The 8,740-nt window shown below is 68.5% G+C and overlaps 1 long non-coding RNA gene across 1 annotated transcript; it reads right to left on the reverse strand.

Moving 5' to 3' along the window:
- Positions 1–6,060: 6,060 nt before the first annotated feature.
- LOC306668349 lies at positions 6,061–7,761 on the reverse strand. Its single transcript, XR_013765849.1, has 3 exons — positions 7,358–7,761; positions 7,229–7,314; positions 6,061–6,160 (listed from the first exon to the last, which is right to left on the reverse strand). It is a non-coding gene; the product is annotated as an uncharacterized lncRNA (long non-coding RNA).
- Positions 7,762–8,740: the final 979 nt, after the last annotated feature.

Genomic DNA, 8,740 nt, shown 5'->3' on the forward strand with positions numbered 1-8,740 from the left:
CCTGGAGGCTCCAGGGCGGCCGCCCCTGGGTCAGCTCTGCAGGTCTCTCCCGCGTCCACTGCCCCACGGCCTGACCTGCCGTCAGTCACTGCTCCTCTGCCGCCCTCTGTCCTTGTGTCCACACCAGGCCCACCTGGAGGGTCAGGTCTACCTGTCTGACACCCTGACCAGGTCGCATCTGTGAAGTCCCTTTGGCCACATACGGTCCCACCGTGCAGGGTCCACAGCGTAGGACGCGGCCTGCTGGGCAGTGACGGCCTCCCCCTGGGGTTGGTGCCTCTGGTGACCGCTCAGGCCCGCCCCCGCCTCCGAGGGTCCCGCAGCCGCCGCGCCCAGCAAGTGGAACGTGACGCCCTCCTGAGACTCGTCCCCAGACGTGCTGGGTCAGATCCCAAGTCCAGGCTAAACGGAGACCCTGGTGAGGCCTTAACGGACCCGCAGCTGCCCTGGGCACGACTCTGTCCCCCTCCGCTGTGTGGCGGCAGGCAGACCCCCAAGCCTCTCTGAGCCTCGGCCTCCCTGCTGCGCAGGGGTGGAGGAGCCAGCCTGGGCCCCACAGCCTCCCCGCGCCGAGGAGCAGACACCATGCCCCTGGCTGGAGGGCCCTGAGGCGGAGGGGGACAGGGAGGCTGCCTGGACCTGCCCAGCAGGGAGGAGGGTAGCGGGCATCCTGTGGGGCTGCTGGGAGGAGGGACAGTCCAGGCCCAGCCCGCCCTCGGGCCCACCTGGGCTGGCCCTTGATGCCCTGATCACACTCTTCCTGAAGCCCACGCGCCATGCTGGGCACCAAGGCAGGTGCAGACCTGCAGTCAGGTCCCCAGTGAGTCCTGGAAGTCAGGAAGGGCACAAGGGCCCTCGTTCACCCCAAGTCCCTGCCTGGCCCCAGGGAGCAGAGAGGAGAAGACCGCCCAGCATGGGCCGTGGACGCCTGCTGTCCAGCCTCCCCAGCAGCCAGATGGCAGCCATCTGCCGCCTTCTCCCCGCTCCTCCCGGCACGCCCAGGCCTGGTCTGGCCATGAGGGAGCCTTGTGCCAAGTGGCGGGCCCTGCTGTCCCCAGAGGGGCAACCCACCCAGCCAGGTCCCTGGACGCCCACCCGCCTTCCGTGGCAGCCCCTCCCTGCTGGAGACCTGGGCTCTGAGGCCAGCAGGGCCTTCTGCTCCCACCGCCCCCGGGACTGAGCGCCGGCCAGGGCCACAGCCTCGCGGGGCCGAGGACAGCCAGGCTGGGCAGACCGGGCGAGACTGCACACACGCCCAGCGCAGGCTGGTGACAAGTGACGCCAAACGCCCTGGAGCACCTACTGCACACCAGGGCGGCTCTGGGCGCAGGGATAGAGCAGTGCACAAAGCGTTGGCTGAGCGCCGACTGCATGCCCCTGCTTTCCAGGTGCTGGAGATGGAACAGGGAGCCAGGGAGCCAGAGAACCGCTGGCCGAGCACCCACTGTGTGCCAGGCTCCAGGGACACGGCGGTCGCCCAGAAAGACATGGTGGTGTCCCCAGGGCCCTCACAGGCGTCAGGCGGGGTGGCGTCCGGGTGGCGAGGGTGCCTGTCCCCCTAAGCAGAATGGAGAGTGGGGGGCAGGTACTGGCGAGGTGCCCGCCCTGCCACGGCTGGGCCAGGGCGCTCTGGGCAGAGGCGCCAGCTGGGCGGGGGCCCGGTGTGCCACCCCAGGAGCAGTCTGGGGACACGGGCTGGGGAGGCCTGGAGGGCCGGTGGGCGAGCTGAGGGCACATGGTGGCCACAGGGCCGGGGTGCAGGAGGTGCAGCCGGGCAGCCTGGGGCTGGACCCGAGCCCAGCAGCCTCCCGAGTCACTGCAGGCAGACCTGGCCGGAGCCTGTGCCCACCGCTGTCCTGACCAGTGGGACCCGCAGAGCAGGCCCAGAGCTGCCCTCAGCCCAGGGCGCTGTCCCTGTGTCCCCGTGCTGGGGCCGAGTGCCTGCCCTGTGCCTGGGCCCTGGGCTCCGAGGCCAGCGTCCCCAGCTGACCCCTCTGCAGGCTGGAGCTGTCAGCTTGCTCCCACGGGCTCCGTCACCGCACGGTGACATTTATTTATTCCTTGGCACGGGAGTGTGGCGAGAATTAATTATTTAGCGGCGAGGAAGCGCTCTGAAGAGGGAAGCGCCAGGAGGCCCTGGCAGTGCCCGCGGAGAGCTGGCCCACTCTCAGCCTCCCCTGCCGGGACCCCGGGACCCCGGGGTGCGGAGGCTTCTCTGTGAAAGGAGGAGGAGGGCGGTGTGACGAGAGGAGGGGACGAGGAAGGGGAGGGGGAGGGGACAGAGGGGAGGGCAGGGAGGAGGGTCCAGGGCACAGGCCAGCTGGGCTGGGCAGGGAGATTGGGGCGGAGCCGCAGGGACGCTGGCCCCCCGCCTCCCCAAGGTCCCCAGAAGGGTACCATCAGGCAGCCCCGCTCCCCAGACTCAGCAGCTGGGTGACAGACCGCGGCCTGGCGTGCGCGCGTGGGGTGGCCCTGCGGGCGCCCAGTCCTTCTTCCCTCTGGCAGGACAAGCCCCAGCTCCTGGGCATGGGAGCCGCGGGACCCTGGCCACGCCACAGCAGAGCACCGCAGAGACCCCAGCCCTTGAACCTGCACCCCCTCCTGCACCCGCGTCCAGCACGGGGGCTGCAGCCGGCTGGGGAGGGAGGTGGCGGTGACGTGGGCGCGGCAGGGTGACGCACTGCCTGGCAGCGAGCCCGCTTCCGTCTGGCCCAGTGTCCTCCCCGAGGAGCCCGTCCTGCTGGAGGGCACAGAGCTGCCAGCGCCAGGGCTCAGAGCCGTCGCCCAGGGAGAAGCTGGCGGCTCGGGCTCCTGCCAGCTGGGTCAGGACGCCCGATGGAGGCCAGGCTCGCGGCCCCAGGCAACCAGCTTCTTCCTGCTCGTCCACCTCCAGCACCGGGGGGCCAGACCGCATCTGCATTCAGCAGGTGCACCATAAGTGTGGCCCACGGGACCTGCACGTCACCTGAAGGCCTCTGTGAGGCGAAGCAGGGAAGGACCGCGAGCAGCCGAGGGCCTGCCAGGAGGCGGCTGGCGGCGGTGCCTCAGTCTCCCCATCGGACTGAGAGCCAGGGGCCCGAGGGGGCTGCAGGGCTTGTCCAGGAGGTGCCCGCATCGGGGGCGCCGAGCAGAGCCCTGTGGACCTCCATCCTCGCAGCCGCTACAGAGGCTGGTCCCGAGGGGCCGTCGTACATTGTCACCTTTGAGATGAACTGAGCCCCAGAGAGGTGAAGAACATGCCTGAGGACACACAGGCAGGAAGCGGCTGAGCAGGGTGCCAGCCTGCCACCCGGGCCCTCCTGGGGGCAAGTGGCAGGGGAAGGGGCTCCTGGTGGGAGGGCTGGCCGGGTCGCAGACCCAGGGGCCTAAACACTGATTAGGCCCAGGGCCTCGGTGCATGGCCCCCGGTGACCATGAGCACCTGCTGTGTGCGAACCAGAAAATGCCCGCTGTCGACCAAGAGGCTGCGGTGGGCACCAAGGCTCTGCCAACATTGCACCCGGCCAGGCGGCAGGCAGACAGCGGGTAGGCCACCCTGTGCTGCTGCCGTGACGGCAGTGCCGGCTGCCCTCCCGCAGCTGTGCGGCCACATCCTGCTCCCGTGGGCACTGAGTGGGTGGCTGGCCAGTCACCTCGCCCTTTGCCTCTGCCGGGAGCCTCAGTCCACCTGCAACCCTGCAGGGCAGACCAGCCAGGGACGCCTGCTCAACCACCAACACCCGCAGATACATCTGGAGGACCTCACTGTCCACAGACATGGCCATGTCCTTCCCGTGGTAGCCCATCTGAGGCCTGAGGCAGCTTGTCCAGGGTCCTCGGAGGGTAAGAGCAAAGATGGGGCTCCAACCTGCAGCTTCTGTCCCCAGAGTACAGCATAGAACAGTGCCACGGTTAGGACCCGACCTCCGAGCAAGACGCACTGGGTGACCCCGGACACTCTGCTTAACCTCTCTGGGCTTCCAAGTTCCCACTGGCAAATGGGATAAGTACCCGCTTCCTGGAGTCTGTGGGGGACGTGGTGAGTTTGGACCCGCAAAGCTCTTGCAGCAGCAATGGCCGTGAAGCACGCATCCCGTCCCCACAGGAGCAGGCCTGAGATGAGCCCCAGGGAGTCCAGCCTGCAGGAAGCGGGACAGCAGAGGCGGCCATGCTGTGGTCCTGCAGTCCGTCCTGCCTCGGGGCAAGCCCCCCGCCGCTGGCACTGTGGGTCCCCTCAGGATGACCGCCCCAGGCAGGTCAGGTTGGCCCGACGCGGGGCCTAAGCACCGGGCTGCCGAGGCCCAGGCATGCGACTGAGCCTGGCACGAGGGCACCTTCCACTGCCCCTCCTGTGACCCACGACAGTCCCACCTGACGGGCAGAGCGACCTCGCTGGGTGTGTGGAAGGGACCTCCAGCTCCCGGCTCCCTGGGCTCTGCTGCACCGGTGGCACTGGTGTGGGTGGGCACGGGCAAGGCCTGGAGAAAGGGAGGTGGCTGGCCAGGAGGACCTGGCCACCGACAGGAAGAGCCCAGGCACAGGAGCTCAACCGTGCCCTGAGGACCAGGCTTGTCCCCCTCCCCCGACACCTCAGCGTTCAAACGCCCCTCAGGGGCCCCGGAGGGCTGCGCGGATCCGCTCACCACATCTCCACAGGACAAAGTGCAGCTGGGACAAGGCAGCCACCTCCTCCTTGTGCTCCTCTTTCTTTTCTTTTTCTTTTTCTGGATGTGGGAATTAAACCCGGGCGCTTAACCACGGAGCCACGTCCCCGGCCCTTTTTTATTTAGAGACAGGGTCTCGCTGAGTCGCTCGGGGCCCGGCTAAGTTGCTGAGGCTGGCTGTGAACTGGCGCTCCTCCCGCCTCAGCCTCCCCAGGCGCGCGCCCCACCGCACTCTTTTTTAAACGCAAGTAAACTTTCCCCAGGGCAGTTGCTGTCACACCTCCCTGGCTGCGGTTGGGCCACGTGAACAGCCTGCAAGTGAAAAGGCTTAGACCCGAGGCTGGCAGCCCGTGCCCCCCACCCAGTCCGACCTCAAGCCTGCTTTGTTAATAAAGATTTATCGGTGCCCGGCCCTGCCCATGTTCACCCGCTTCTGTGGCTGCTTTGCAGCCCCAGAGGCAGAGCTGAGCATGTGACCGAGCCTGTCCAGCCTGCAGAACCCGAAAGAAGTGCCACGGAGCAGCCCGCTGACCCCTGGAGGGGCCGGTCAGGACGCCCTCCACTGGCCCAAGTCAAGTGTTCTGAGGACAAGAGAAAATGTAGTGTATGAGCAGGTGCCCAGGGCCAGGCCAGGGAGGCCACCCAGAGCTGCCCTGTCCCTGGAGCCTGCATGAGCCCCTGCCTCCTAACAAGGCCACAGGCGGTGCACCCGTCCCAGGGCCACGGGAACCAGAGTGGGAGTGGACAGGAGCTCTAGAGCTCAGAGGCCCCAGGCCAACCCTGTAGACCATCAGGGTCCCGCTGGACGTCCTCGGCGCCTCTGCAGCTGAGCCCGGGGTCGGACTCTGGTGCAGCTCTGATTTCCGTGCCGGCCTCAGCTCCTCGGAGGTGGCCCACCCCAGGGTCACCCACTGAGTCCAGCCCAGCAATGCCTTGTTTGCTTGGTTTCCCTGCCAGTGCGGAGGAAGCACCTGGCCATTCAGGTGCCCAGGGAGACGTCCTGCTCCACCGCTGAGCTCGCAGAGAGGCCCGCAGCCCCGGCTCTGCAGGGGAGGCCCGCCAGCCTCGCCCTGCAGTGGAGTCTCCCAGAAGAGGCCATTTCTCGAGCATCAACAGAGCGTTCAATCTTAGCTTCTAGCGCCAGGCAGGAAGGAGCCTGCTGTGCTCAGCTTCCACCCGAAGCTCCAGGTGACAGGCGAGGGCTCGTCCAGGTGGGCCTGGCTCCCCACCCGGCCCTGCTGCTTGCCCAGCGGCCCCTTCCACCCCCGCCAGGCAGCTGCCTCTGGCCCAAGTCCTGGTCCCAGGGCAGAGCTGCCCACCTGTGCCCACCCGCACGTGGCGGGCACCAGTGGAGGGTCTGCAAACTTCCTGCACGTTGACCATTCAGACAGACGTCACTGGTTCTCCTTTTCTATCATTTATTTGTTAACGATATGTGCGTCTGGGCTGGGGCTGGGGCTCAGTGGCAGGCGCTTGCCCAGCATGCGTGGGGCCCTGGGTTCCATCCTCAGCACCACCTAAAAATAAAATAAAGGTATTGTGTCCGCCCACGAATAAAACAAGACAAAACAAAACATGTGCGTCTGTCCCCTGCGTGGTGCGACAAGCTCCGGGAGCCGAGAGGGCGCGGGGGAGGCTGGGCTCCGCTCCCCACTGCAGTCACCCCGGGGCCGCTGGGGCGCGTGAACGGGCTCAGGAAGACACAGAAACTGAGGGCAGGGGGAGCACAGCCACCGACAGGCCAGCCCAGGACCAAGGACCTCTGCGCCCCGCGGGCCGCGCCTGGCTCAAGTCCCTGGCCTCCCTGTGAGTCTGCTCTCTGCTGCTTCCGGGTGTGGCCCGCGGCTGCTCAGGTCTCTCTGCGGCCCAACATGGCTTTGTGCCTGACCAGGAGGCCGTTTGCATGACCAGGCCGTGCCCATGGCCCTAACCCTCGGGACAGTGGCCCACTTCTGGTCACACGGGCCGCGCCGTCAACCTCCACCCAGGAAGACGTGGGCCCAAGCGCCGAATCCGAGAGCGCGTGGGTGGAAAGTGCCCCCACTGTCCAGAATGTCCTGCAGACCTGGGCCAATCGTCCCTCTGCAGGCACCTTGCCTCTGAGGGTGCCGGGCACCAGGCCCTCGGCCGCCTCGCTCCGTGATCCCAGCAGGTGCCCCGCTGCCCACCCGGACTCCCACCGCAGAGCACCAGGAGCCCCCGGCCTCTCTCCTCCTCGGGCTGCAGAGGGCGCAGGGTGGGCACGGGTGGTCACAGGGTCAGAACGAAACCGCCAACCACCCCTCTGTCCGCGGGGGTCCCTAAGGCGCGAGCGGAGCCTCCTTCGGCCTGTGGACTTCGGCCTCCTTCGGTGGCCTCCGGGGTTTGGGTCCCCGGCTCGAGCCTGTCCAGGGCTTCCTGAGCCACCGACGGCGCTGGCTTCCTTGGCCTTTGAGAGCTCGTGAGGGGCCCTGAGGTGGGCAGGCCGCCTGGCCCCAACCCTGGGCAGGGTCCAGAGGCCCCTCAGCACCTCCCCACCTCCACCAACGACAGCCCCCGCCAGGGCACAGGAGGCCGACCGCGGTTTATCCCCGCCAGGAGCTCACCTCCCGGGTGCCGAGTTCCAGGTGTGCTTCACTCTCTCTGAGGTGAAGGCGCACGGCCGTCTCCTCTGCAGGGGAGGCAGAGGGTCCTACTGGCCTCTGCACAGAAGAGGCCGAGGCCCGCACCTCTACTTCCACGAAGGGAGAACTCGCCCGCGATCCTGGCGCACCAGGGTGCCCGTGGGGTCCAGGGTCTGTCACCCGAGTGACTTCTGGCGCACGTGGTCATGGGAGCGTCACGTCATGACGGGTCAGCATGCAGCAGGACAGGCCTGCAGGGAGCAGGGGCCTCAAGCTCAGCGTCCACTCCTCGGGGTTCCCCGTCGGCCTGGATGGACAAGGGGCACAGATCCAGGCCGCGGGCAGGCACGATCGCCATCGCCAGCTCCCAGATGGGAGCAGAGGCTGTAAGTGGGCAGCCAGTTGGCTGGGACCAGGTGACCAGCACCCCAGCCACGGGAGAACCACAGGCCTGATGGCCAGGGACCGAGTCTCCTGCGCCTGCTCTGGGGGGTCTGGAGGAAGGCAGAGGCCGACTGGGGAGGCCGTCCTGGAGGAAGCATGGGTCCTCTCTGTCCCCATCCTCTGTCCCCTCCCTCTCTGTCCCCATCCTCTGTCCCCTCCCTCTCTGTCCCCACCCTCTGTCCCCTCCCTCTCTGTCCCCACCCTCTGTCCCATCTCTCTCTGTCCCCACCCTCTGTCCCCTCCCTCTCTGTCCCCACCCTCTGTCCCCTCCCTCTCTGTCCCCATCCTCTGTCCCCTCCCTCTCTGTCCCCACCTTCTGTCCCTCCCTCTCTGTCCCCTCCCTCTCTGTCCCCTCCATCTGCCTTTCTCCTGCTCACCCGTGTCCTCCCAGGCCCTGCCCGTGTCCTGGTCTCCTGGCCGAGCCTCACTGTCCTTGCCCCAGACCCTGGCCAGCGTTGCCTGGCCTCCAGATGGCCTCGCCCTGTCATCAGGCCGGCCCCGGGCTGCTGGTGCTTCCCAGCTGGCCCCAGTGGGTCCCCTCTGGTAGGGAGGCCCGGTCTCCTCATCTGTAGCAGGCGGGGAGCCCGGCACAGGGAGCCCGGCACACGGAGCCCGGCACAGGGAGCCCGGCACAAGGGACCCGGCACACGGGGCCCGGCACAGGGAGCCCGGCACAGGGAGCCCGGCACACGGGGCCCGGCACAGGGAGCCCGGCACAGGGGGCCCGGCACAGGGGGCCCGGCACACGGGGCCCGGCACACGGAGCCCGGCACAGGGGGCCCGGCACAGGGGGCCCGGCACAGGGGGCCCGGCACACGGGGCCCGGCACACGGGGCCCGGCACAGGGGGCCCGGCACAGGGAGCCCGGCACAGGGGGCCCGGCACAGGGGGCCCGGCACACGGGGCCCGGCACACGGGGCCCGGCACACGGAGCCCGGCACAGGGGGCCCGGCACAGGGAGCCCGGCACAGGGGGCCCGGCACACGGGGCCCGGCACACGGGGCCCGGCACAGGGAGCCCGGCACAGGGAGCCCGGCACAGGGGGCCCGG

The sequence above is a fragment of the Sciurus vulgaris genome (genome assembly GCF_902686455.1).
Source record: "Sciurus vulgaris genome assembly, chromosome: 8".
Classification (NCBI taxonomy): domain Eukaryota; kingdom Metazoa; phylum Chordata; class Mammalia; order Rodentia; family Sciuridae; genus Sciurus; species Sciurus vulgaris.